Source organism: Peromyscus maniculatus, chromosome X (assembly GCF_049852395.1).
Source record: "Peromyscus maniculatus bairdii isolate BWxNUB_F1_BW_parent chromosome X, HU_Pman_BW_mat_3.1, whole genome shotgun sequence".
Lineage (NCBI taxonomy): Eukaryota > Metazoa > Chordata > Mammalia > Rodentia > Cricetidae > Peromyscus > Peromyscus maniculatus.
In genome coordinates, this window is record NC_134875.1 from 30,874,478 (window position 1) to 30,885,792 (window position 11,315).

The 11,315-nt window shown below is 42.7% G+C and overlaps 1 pseudogene; it reads right to left on the minus strand.

Moving 5' to 3' along the window:
- Window positions 1–407: 407 nt before the first annotated feature.
- Window positions 408–1,382, minus strand: LOC102903315 (melanoma-associated antigen 11-like; annotated as a pseudogene).
- Between the last annotated feature and the right edge of the window lie 9,933 nt (window positions 1,383–11,315).

Consider the following 11,315-nt stretch of genomic DNA (forward strand, 5'->3'; position numbering starts at 1 on the left):
AATGTTAACACCAAGTTCTTTTCCATGGTCCACTAAATTCCAATTTCAATGCCATAGTCTCTTGTGGTATTACAAATTAGAAGGCAGTTTAATTTGTTTTCAAAATAATATATTTCTTCTAACCTGAATCAACAATAGATGTATTACTAATGTCATTTGGAAAAAAAAATCATCTCAATCTAATGAATGATGCCGTAAATGCAGCAACATTTTGAAATACCAAGAATCCCCAAATCACCCAAATCAACAGTAAGAGTGGAATGGTTTATACTCCCCTCTTGCCAGCTCTCAAATGAGGGTCAACTACTTAGATCTGCATAACCTGATCTTGGTTGGAAACTGCTAGTGTACTTGAACTGGTCACGGCAGTAGCATCATCATCCAGGTAACTCTGGCCTAGGTCCGCTCTAACTGTTCATAAAAAAAAGCTCTGCATACTTGGTGCCATAGGATCTGGGATTTCTCCTAGTGACCCTAGAAAAAAAGGTCAAGATGTTCATCTTGGTGGTTTCAACATAGACCTGTGGGCCCCACAGGAAATCATGGCAAGGAGGGTTTCTGCCAGGAACCTGCCTATATTGCAGGTACCATTCCTGCACAAAATCCTCAAAAATTAGTTTCCTGATCTCCCCAAATATGGAATGATACTGCTCAGCATACAGCCCCACTTTATTCAATACATGCCAGAATCTCTCCTCATTGATACAGTTGTTCTATATGAAGATGATGCCAAGAATGATTATTGACAGGCCTGTCTTGGGTATGCCCTGAGCACCATGCAGCAACCCATCGTAAGTGATCCCCAGGGCAGTGACAAGGATATAGGAGTGATCATCAGGATCTACTTCTATCATGTCAATGCCAAAGATCAGCTTCATGCACTCATATGCCTTATTGAAGATCATAGGGTAGTACTCCTTTTAATTTCTAACAATCATATCCTGCATATCTGTCTCACTGACTAGCTGCTTCCTGTGATACTTGAGGAACAGGAATCGCAGCAACTCAATTATTTTTGTATTTAATGTAGCCTCTGAGGGGAAATAAGTGTCTTCCACATCCTCTATTTGGTTCGCAGAAGCCTCACCAGATGGTACCCCTGCAGTGGAGCCCATAAAAGGGGGAAAAGTGGAGGCTCTTTGAGAACTCTGGGGAGAGCTTTGTGTTCCTTCATCAGATACCTCCCCTGAAATGTTGGCAGTGTCCTCTGCCTCCACTGCTTCAAGAATGGCAACCTGTGCACTCTCTAGGCTCATTTCCTCCCCTGGGACCTGAATATTGTTCAGGAGATTGCACCCCTGGTTATCCCCAGCATGATCCTTCCTGACTTTCTTTGGTAACAGCAGGTAGGAGAATGTGTAGTCACAGCAGTGAAGACTCATAGGCCTGAGGGATAAGGAGAGAAGGTGAGTGGACTCTGACAGCTGTTCATTGGGCAACTCTCAAATATACCCGTTACAGGATTTAGCTTGGGTAGTTCTCTAGAGCCAAATGATTCTTGCCTTGCATGTGCCATTGAGACCTTGAAAGAGGAAGAAACGTGGCTACTCAGGGTCTACCATTTTCTTGGCTGGCACAAAGTTTAAGAACAAGTTTTTCGGAGTTTGAGCTCAACAGAAAGCAGTGAGGGTACCTTACACCTCCTTACACCTATTCAAGGGTAACTGAGAGATAGCCCAGTAAAGAGTGGTCCCTTGATCCTATGATGGGAGACCAGCCTAATCATCACCTTGATAAATTGTGAGGTTCAGAAAGTTCTGTGTGATTGTTGGGTTCACCTTCCCTAAGGCAAAAGACTATTTCATTGAGTCAAAAGGAAGAAGAGGGGATCTACATAAAGTACCTATATTTTTCTCTCAGTGCCAAAAGAATGGCTGAGATAGCTAATGGTTCCCTTCATGTTTGGCTGTTGGGACTTCCTGGGTTCTTACCTTGAGTATTGGCACATCCAGTCCAACCTCTGATGACTCGCAACAAGATGCTCTCAACAGATCCTTCAGCTTCCTTATGCTATTCCTGAAAACAAGACAGGGAGATCAGACTAACAGCACTGCTCAGAAATGTTTGGATGGCATATCAGGGAAGACTTTTATCATACAGCAGCATCACACCTGGTGCCAGGTTACATAAAGCAGGAACCTTCAATCTGAAAGTGTCTCTGTAGGCAAGCTTGTGCTGTAACCTTGACTCGATAATGTGCATACCCCACCAGGAACCAAATATGGATGTGAAAAGTTAGGGTGTTTATTCCTGCAACTGAGCACTAAGTAACCTCAATATACTGCTCCAAGTGCCCCAAGTCACAGAGAGCAAGTTCAGAAGTTTAAGAAGGAACTCATTTTCACACTTCTGCCTTGATTTGGTTCAGCACTATCAAAAGTATACAATATGGCATGATTAGCCCAGCCTGGCTGTCTTGGGGAGTGGCGACTGCAACCCACACTCACATCTCAATAAGATTAATTAAAAAAAACCTGGCACTTTACTCTTTCAGATCCTGCAAAATGAGTGTAGGGGAAGGAGGGAAAAAGTCTTATTCCTCCAAGTATACCACAGGTGTATTATCATTTGGATACCCCTTAGACAGACTGTAGCTTCAGCAGTCAACTCTCAGACCCCACTACAATTATAAAGAGAAGCTGCCTTGTGAGAACAAATAAGTTCTAAAAATCAATCCATTGTCTTGTGCGGAGTGTCCAAACAAGCAAAAAACTCATTCCTATAATGAGAGCCATTGGATGAGGCAGTACTCAACATAAGTAGAGACCTCCAACCACAATAAAATAAAATGGCTCAAGGCCTCCAACTCCCTAGATGAAGACCAGAAAGCTGGCTGACAGTTCAGCAGCTTCACATATGTTACTAAGGTAACTTCAGTCAGGAATATCAAAAATGGCTGTAGGCAGTAATACTTAGTGAGCTACTAACAAACAGTCTTATTTCTAGCCTTTCCATCCAGTAAAGGGGATTTTTCTATCAATCAAATGCTCTCAACTTTTCTTAGCAGAACATGCTGAGAAGAAACCAATAAGTGAACCCAAATGATAGGTGATGCTGTGTACTTTGAGGAAAGAACCACTACCACCTTTCCTAGAATAGCTGGGGTACAGTTCAATTTATTTATTTGTTTGTTTGTTTATGTATTTATTTTTGACCCATTCTATCCTGGGTTGGGATTTACCAGAGTAAATACACTGGGTCTTTCAGAGTAAAGCTGGGGTACAGTGAGATTTATTTATTTGTTTGCTTTGCACCACTAGATCCTGAATTAGAAATTCCTGGTGCACTCTGGGTCTTTCAGAATAGAGTTGACAGGAGCAAGCTTCTTTTTGGGAACCTCCCTGAAAGAGTCCTGTTAGAGCATGCCTCAGCTGACTTGCATGGTATTACTGAGTATCTAGCTGGCCCTCAACATTTACACCCAGGCAATTGGTGGTGGGTAGGCTGCTCATGAGAGAGGCTAAGGTCACATTTCATAAGTTTTCTGGCAGCTAAAGACTGTGTCCATACTGAACTGAATGGAAGGAGCAGTCATATACCTTTGTGCATTTACATAGGAGGACTTTGGATAGCCTGGGAAGGGGGATGTTGGCACAGCCATATCTGAATGGAATGGCAGAAGTCACAAAGCCAGCACAGCTGCTTGACAAAGATCCAGCAGAGCTGAGCCACATGATGGCTGCCATGCCACCTTTGGTTTTCATCTCTACCTGTTACATACTTGGGGCACTTTTAATATTTGTACAATTTGAGGATGTTGGATTGATGGAAAATTCCTTATGAATCATTTATGCCTTCTCCCAGGAATGCTGGTTCTAAACTTATCCATGAAAGTCCTGAACATACTATCTCCCCCCTGCCCCACTTTGAGGGAGATATCCTTATCTACTTGAAGGTCTTCCTTATGCCTTGGAGGTTGTGACACAATTTGAATAATAACTGCATCAGCTTTAGCCTGAGGATTTTTCCTGGGCACTCTGACCACTGAGAGTTAGTAATACATTGCTTTGCTTGCGACAAGACAAAATGCCCAGGGTGGTTGAAGATTTTGTTTTGGTCTAATGTCCTTGAAGCAACCAAAACAACCAGCCTGAGCACAGACTGTCATATGCCTCTAGATTCTCAAAACTTGGGTTATGGGTTTATGAGTAAGAATGATAACTCTGTTCTGTCATAGTTTATTAATGATGACTAAAAGATGAGCAAAAGGAAATGAAACACATGTCCAAAACAAAAAATGATATGATCTATGTTTTGGAACATCATGAGTGTATCCCTGCTAACTAAATTCTGTATAAATAAAGAAACACTCTGACTGCCAGTCAGTCAGGCTGCAAGATTCTCCTGACCACCATGGCCTGGATCACTTTCTTCTCCTGCCGACTCCTTACACTCTCTGCAGGACCCACCCACCGCTGTGGGATGGCTCCTGGCAGGATGTCAGGAACTCCGGAAGTGTTGTCTAAGCCCTGTGCCAAATAAATCTGATCCAGTTAGAGGACTCGGCCTGGCTGGACACTGTATGAGAGAGACAGTGGGCTTTTAGAGCTCTTTTGTTGTACGATACTTTGTGTTTTGACAAATAAAGCTTGCATGGAGAAGAGAGGGTGGGGCTAGCCACTATTTAACCATAGTGGCCAAGCAATGATGGCACACATCTTTAACCCCAGCACTTGAGAGGACGAGGCAGGAAGATCAGGAGTTCAAGGCCATCCTGGGCTACCTGAGATTGAAACAGTTTAAGAGAGTCAAGCAGTGGAGGTGCATGCCTTTGATCCCAGCACATGAGAGGATCGTGTCTTTAATCCGGGCAGTAGAGAGGATCTTGCTTTCATCCCAGCACAGGGGAGGCTCAGGGTTTTAATACCAGCACAAGGGAGGCAGAGAAAGGAATATAAGGCAAGTAGAGGTAAGATGTCTCTAGTGGCTGTTGCTCTGCTTCTCTGATCTTTAGGTTTTTCACCCTAATATATGACTAGGGTTTTTTTTTATTGTTAATAGACTAAATAGGATCAAGCTTCAAATTTTTCCTTCATAAGAAACAGCAAGTATTTCAGAACATAGTGGGTCCTGAGAGTGGAATTCAGAAACACAGGGCTCAAGACATGAGCAAGATTATAATTTTCTGGAGTACACTATCTAGAATGGTGATTCCAAAACTCACTATCAGGTCTTCCACAGCAGACTTGACCACAGCCACTTCATGTGAACCAAGAAAATAACTTCTGTACAAACCTTCCAGTGTTGGACCCAGTCATGAGCTCTGGACAAGAAAAACAAGCCTCACTTAGTGACCTTCTAACTAACGTGGAGAAACTGGCCCTTCTACTCTGCCCAGGAGTCTTTGTCATCCCCCTGGTTCTCTTACCTCTTCTCAGCAGAACATGCCCAGAAGCAACCCATAACTCCTTTCAAACACTCTCACAAAATGGCTCCACGCCCCCTAAGCAACCAGGTGTGCCATCTTCTCTCTCCACTCTGACAACCTCTAATGGTAGGAACCTAGCAAAATGTCGCTTGAGGCTCAAGCTGCTGGACATACCTCATGATCGAGATATCAAAGGCTACCTGGAGCCTCACACCTGTCACCTAAGCAGTTTGGCACCTGCTAAGCACCAGGAACATCACACAAATGGCTCTGGGAACCCCAAGTCCGGGACAAACCCGTGGAAACATTTCCAGGGGCTCATTTGTGGCACCTCTGTACCAAGGAAACTTCAAAGAGCCGAGGACCTCACAAAATGGCTACCGCGGTGCCAGAGTCTACCATCCCTCCCTCATACCCATCCCAAAAAGAGGCTTGCTCCTGTCAAATCGACTCTGTAAGACCCAGAGAACGTTGAGAATACCCAACAGAGGATAGTGTGGGGCAAAAGACATACATAAATAAATAAATAAATAAATAAATAAATAAATAAATAAATAAATAAATAAATTTAACTTTACTCCCAGCTGTTCTAGGAGCAGGGATGCACAGGGTTCATTTCTCCAAGTACAGGCCTTGGGCTTCTGAATTCCACTCTCAGAGCCTGTAAGGTCTGAAAAACTTGCTGCTTCTCCTCAGGGAAATAAGCTCTCAAAATCAGCTTGAGACCTATTGTGCAGAGCTCAGACAGGCTTAGTCCTCTAACTATACCAGATTTGTCAGGCACAGGTCTCATCACTTGGGCAGGGCTATAATTTTTGGAGTACACTAACCTTGAATAAGGGTTCATGAGCTCATTGTCAGATCTTTCCCACTGGACTGGACCTGAGCCTCTTCCTGTGAACCAGGAAAACAACTTCTGTACAGACTGTCTAGTGTTGGACCCAGTCTGGAGCTCTTAACAAGAAAAACAAACCTTGCTTAGTAACTTTCTAATCAAAGTGGTTAAACTCTAATTTTTTATCTTTCTACCATTTAGTGGGGTCTTTGCTTTCCCCTGGATGCTCTTACCTCTTCTCAGCATAATTTTTTAATATGTAAGTTAGAACTTTTGTCAAATACACGCACAAAATGACTCCATATCCCCTTCATCCCTTTGTACAGGGATGAATAAAAATTGTGTAATTTTTGTTAGGGTATCAATTTCAATCTGTTAACAAAGCAACCCCCAACCAGTACTAATCTCCCATCCTGACTTAGTGATCCACCAAGTTCCAGGATTTAGACCCTGAATTGTGGCTATGGCTCATCTTTGCCAATTCAGAACTGAGGCTCCCTCTGGCTGATGGAAACCTCACATGATGGCTCCTTACCTTCTTCCTTTCATGTGCTTTTGTCAAGTGGTTAAGGGCCACTTAGTGCTAAGGCATTTCTGTGGCAACCTCCCCTGCCAAGTACCTCTCAAAATGGCTCCATACCCACAACTCCCTCTTATACATGGGGAAAGATGTCTATGTGCTTCCTTATGTTATATCAGTACTGAAGCTAAGTCTAACTATCAACACTCTCACAAATGGCTCCAGATTCCCCACATTCCCAATTGAATATGTGGAAGCTTGTGAACCACTGACCCATTGTCACAAGACAGCCTAGGTTTTGCATACAACCCTCAAAAGGATCTTATATAGCTTGATTATCTGTGCCTATTTATTAATGCTGGGGTTTCTGAAACACATCCAAGCTTCTATCTTGACTAAATGTGCGAGCCTGTTCTCGGGTTCCTCGTGGCTTTACCCAGCAGATCCACATAGAGGATGATCAGGGCCACGGGCCTGAGTGCAGGTGTCTGAGATGGTCTGCACTTGGCTGTGCTGGGGGAGGAGGTCTTTTGCTCCACCCCTTGGCGTCTCTAGTCTCTATAAAAACCCTGGGGCAGAGACAGGGCCCATTGGAATAGGTTCCAGGTCCTCTCGAGGCTATCCTTTATTTCCTATCTGTTTATCTCCACAAGATTCTCCGCTATAAATCCTTCTAATATTTCCTGCTGCTGGCACTCAAGAAAACTCTGGGGAACTGTGGGGGTGGTGGGTTAATGCTCCACAGAATGGTGCCGTGAACAGGGACTAAAGAAAAAAGAAAAAAAATGGGACTAAAGTAAAAAAAGGGGGGGACAAAAAAGGGGGGACTAAAGACAAATGAACAGGAACTAAAGATAAAGTAATAGGGACTATAGATAAAGGAAAATAATAGTTTTATTACAGACTTTTTGGCAAAAGTGCTGAGTCAGCCCTGCCAGTGGAAAGGCATGCCAGTGTTATGGAAAATATATATATTTTTATATATATTATTGAGAGGCAGGGGTTTTATCCTTGAGAAAAAAGGAAAGCGGACTGGAAGGATGTCCGATGCTGCAGCGAAATTCTCTTCTGTCAAAATTTTCTTCTATCCCTTTCTCAATTTCTATCTGAAAAATAAGTATAAGGTATAGGGTAGTAATATAGTTTGGGGAAAACTTAGAAGTGTAAGATTGTGTAGGAAAAAATAAATAAGGCAACTAGACAGAAAAACTTTAATTTTCTAACTTTGGGGGCTATGAATGCAAACTGGGGGGAAAAAATCTTTCTCTGGGCTTTACGGGTAGTAAAAAAAAAGCTCTTCTCTGACCTTATGGGGAAGAAAAAGTTTCCTATGGAAGCTTTTGACCTGGGGACAGCTGAAGTGCTAAGTCCAAGCAGCAGGAGAAAGTGATTTCTCCCTGAGGCAAAAATGGGGGTGTAAAAAGCCAAAAAGTTTAAAGTTCAGAAGTTTTGGGAAAAGTTGGTCTTTCTTCCTCCTGGGGGGAAAAAATCTTCCTCTTAAACTATAAAGCTTTTCTTGGAAAATTTTGGGGGAAAATCTCTCTAAAAAGCCTTAATCTTTTTCAAAAGCCCTCAAACTTAAAAACTAAAGCCTTTCAGAACACTCTCTCAGAAGGACAAAAATTAGAATCACCTGAAGATATTAGTGTGGGGACCACCTGTGATTAGCTCTAAGGGAAAACAACAAACCTCTTAAGATGGTAAAACCTCTCCAAGTTCTCTTTCAAGCTTTAAAAGTCATCCCTGCAATGCAGGAGGCAGGGACACGTTCCTAAAAACCTCTTCTAATCTCTGTCTCTTCAAGCTGGTAAAAGACAGTGGGTCAGAGTACCCTGAGGAAAATGCTTGGGAGAGTGTGGGTAAAGAGCTACAGAGAGCCCAAAAGGGCATGAAACTTTACCTGAAAAAAGCAAAAACGCCAAGCTTTTCAGTTCCAGTCAAGCTGAGGCAGCAAAGGTTTTGAGTGAGCATTTCAGAATGAAAAGGTGCTCCTAATCGTCCTAATGCAAAGATCCCCTGAAGCAATGCAAACTGTTAGCATTGTATCCTCGCTTGTGACCAAAAACCCAGGTGCGACTGGCCAGTGTCTCTGAGTTGGAGTACATTTCGGGTACTAGGGTTCCTGCAATTGCAAACTTCCTGGAGCACAGAGCTGAGGCACGAAGGTGCAGGACCCAGGGGAAGACTGCTAATGAACAAACAAAGCTAAAGCTGGTGGGAACAGCACAGTTGTCTGCTTTCCTACAAGTTCCGGGTTGATAGGTCCACAGCTGCAAAAAGAAATCTGAGAAAAGCTTTCCTATTAGAGAAAGGACCTTTCTGGGAAAACAGTAAAGCTGAACTGTGTCTGAAGCAGTCGTGCTGCCGAGTCAGAACGCTGTCTGGGGAAAGAGCCCAGCCAGGGCAAAACAGAACTATCTAGGAGTAAAGCTTTCTTTTCTGTCAGAAAGCACCTCTTTGAGAAAAGCTTTGTTTCAACTGACTCCTGGTGAGATGAGGGGGTGTAGCCCTGAGGGGTGATTGCCTCTGGCATAAGCTCTGTCCTTGAGCACCCAGACAAACAAATGCAACCCACTGGGGGACTGGGCCAGGTGAAGGCCTGATGATGCAAAGCACCTGTCCTAATGGGAGTTTAGAAATGGCAAAAACCTCCCTTGTTAGATTTTCAGTCTGTACGCAAACCACACAGACCCCGAAAACAGAAATGGACAAAAAGCCCCTACCTTCAGTAGCAGGGAAAGCCGCCACTGTAGTGTCAGAAACTGTTTCTGGGGTAGAGGGGATAAACTGAAACCAAACTGGATACTGTCAGGGAGAAAGACTCTGAAGAAACACAGGGGACAGATTCCTCCCCAGAAAATGCATGACCCGACAAAGCTGCTAGAGTTTGAGGCAGATTCAGGAGGAGAAAAAAAGCCCCTACCTCCAAAGGCAGCTAGTAGAGGTACAGAGCCGCAGACAGATAGCTGAAGCTCTGCATCTTGGGGGGAAGGAACAAGCAAAATGAGAATAAGATCAGTGGGAGAAAATCGCTCTGAAAGAGCTATGGAAAAGCTGTTGTACATGATCTTGTTTTTCACTGACTGGTTAAGACAAACACAAGCCCGGAGGAAAGTTGCTATCAGAAATGCAAGCCTCAATGTGTGCTGAGGCAGGTGTGGTTCTGATCCCGGGCCAGTGTCAAATGAAGGAGAAACACCTGTTGAAGCCAGCTGAGGAGAGACTAGGAATCTCCCAATGTCCCATAGCTGAAAATGTAAAATGCTTGTTCAAATCTCCCGTTGCAAAGCAAAAATCTTTGTCCAAACCTCCCGGGCAAGAATTTGTAAGCAAGTCTGGTAAAAGATAACCAGTTGACTCTCAGACCTGAAAAGAACTATGGGAAATGACTGATATAAGGGACTGATATTATTATGGACTGATATAAGGGAAATGCATTCTGGGAAAGGTAGTTTTTCTGCTAAAGATGGCAACATTGCCCTGAAACACTTTTGTCAGCTCGAAAATACGTTCATGGTAAACTTAAAATACAGATTTTAATAGAATAAGCAGGAAAATCGTCTAAGAGCTTAAGTGTCAGTTCCATTGAAAAAAAATGAAAGGATATGAAACTAGGTGCTTCATGGTTTGGTGCTCCGTTGGTAAAATGCCTCATTTACCCTAATAGCTGTGCAAAGTTTTTACGGTAGTTGGATGACAAAAAGCTACCTTTAAGAGCAAACAAGCCACTTTAAAATCCTTAAGACAAGGGAAAGCAGTTTATATACTGAACGTTGTCTTAGATATGAAGAAACTTATGTTGAAATTAAAAAAGTTCTTTGCCTTTTGAAAAAATTGCCTGCAATGAGTAATCCCTTTGCAAATCTAATAAGGAGATAAGGAAACCGGGATTCAAGAAATGACTGCTTTACAGATGGGAAACAAACTTAATATCTAGCTGTCTTACAAAAGAGTTGCTTCACCTGAAAGTTCCTTATAAGAAATCAATGCTAAATATCACAGCTGCTAATAACATCAGGAGTTAAAGCTAATGAAATGAAAATACTAAATCCTGAAAATGCTTTTTCTCAAAGTAAACTAATGAAGGATATATTTCATGAAAGAACATCTATGTTCTTGACTCCTTTGAATAGTAACAGTTTTGGTGGAAATATTGGAACTGACAACAATCAAGTCAAAATGTTTCAACAAATGTAAGACGCTATTCCACAAAAGAAAGCTACCATGCTTTGTGGGCCATATTAGAGCTCACTCCAATCTTCCTGGTCCTTTAGCTGAGGGTAATGCAATAGCTGATCATTAATTATCCCAAGTGGAAATGGCTCAAGAGTCACATGTTCTTCATCAAAATAGCAAAAGTTTAAGATGGATAGATCCATGCTTGGGATTTGGAAGGGTCCCGATCCTGTTTTTAATATGGGGTCGAGGACATTTTTTTTTTTTCACAAGAGGAGAATGAAGCTCCGGTGGTTACCAAAGCATTTGGTAAGGAGCATGGAACTAAGGAAGGTCAGCTCCAATGAGGTTCCTATAAAGGAATCAGAATGAAAGTGGCTCTATTAGTATTTGAGGTTTTGTCACTGGTTTAATGC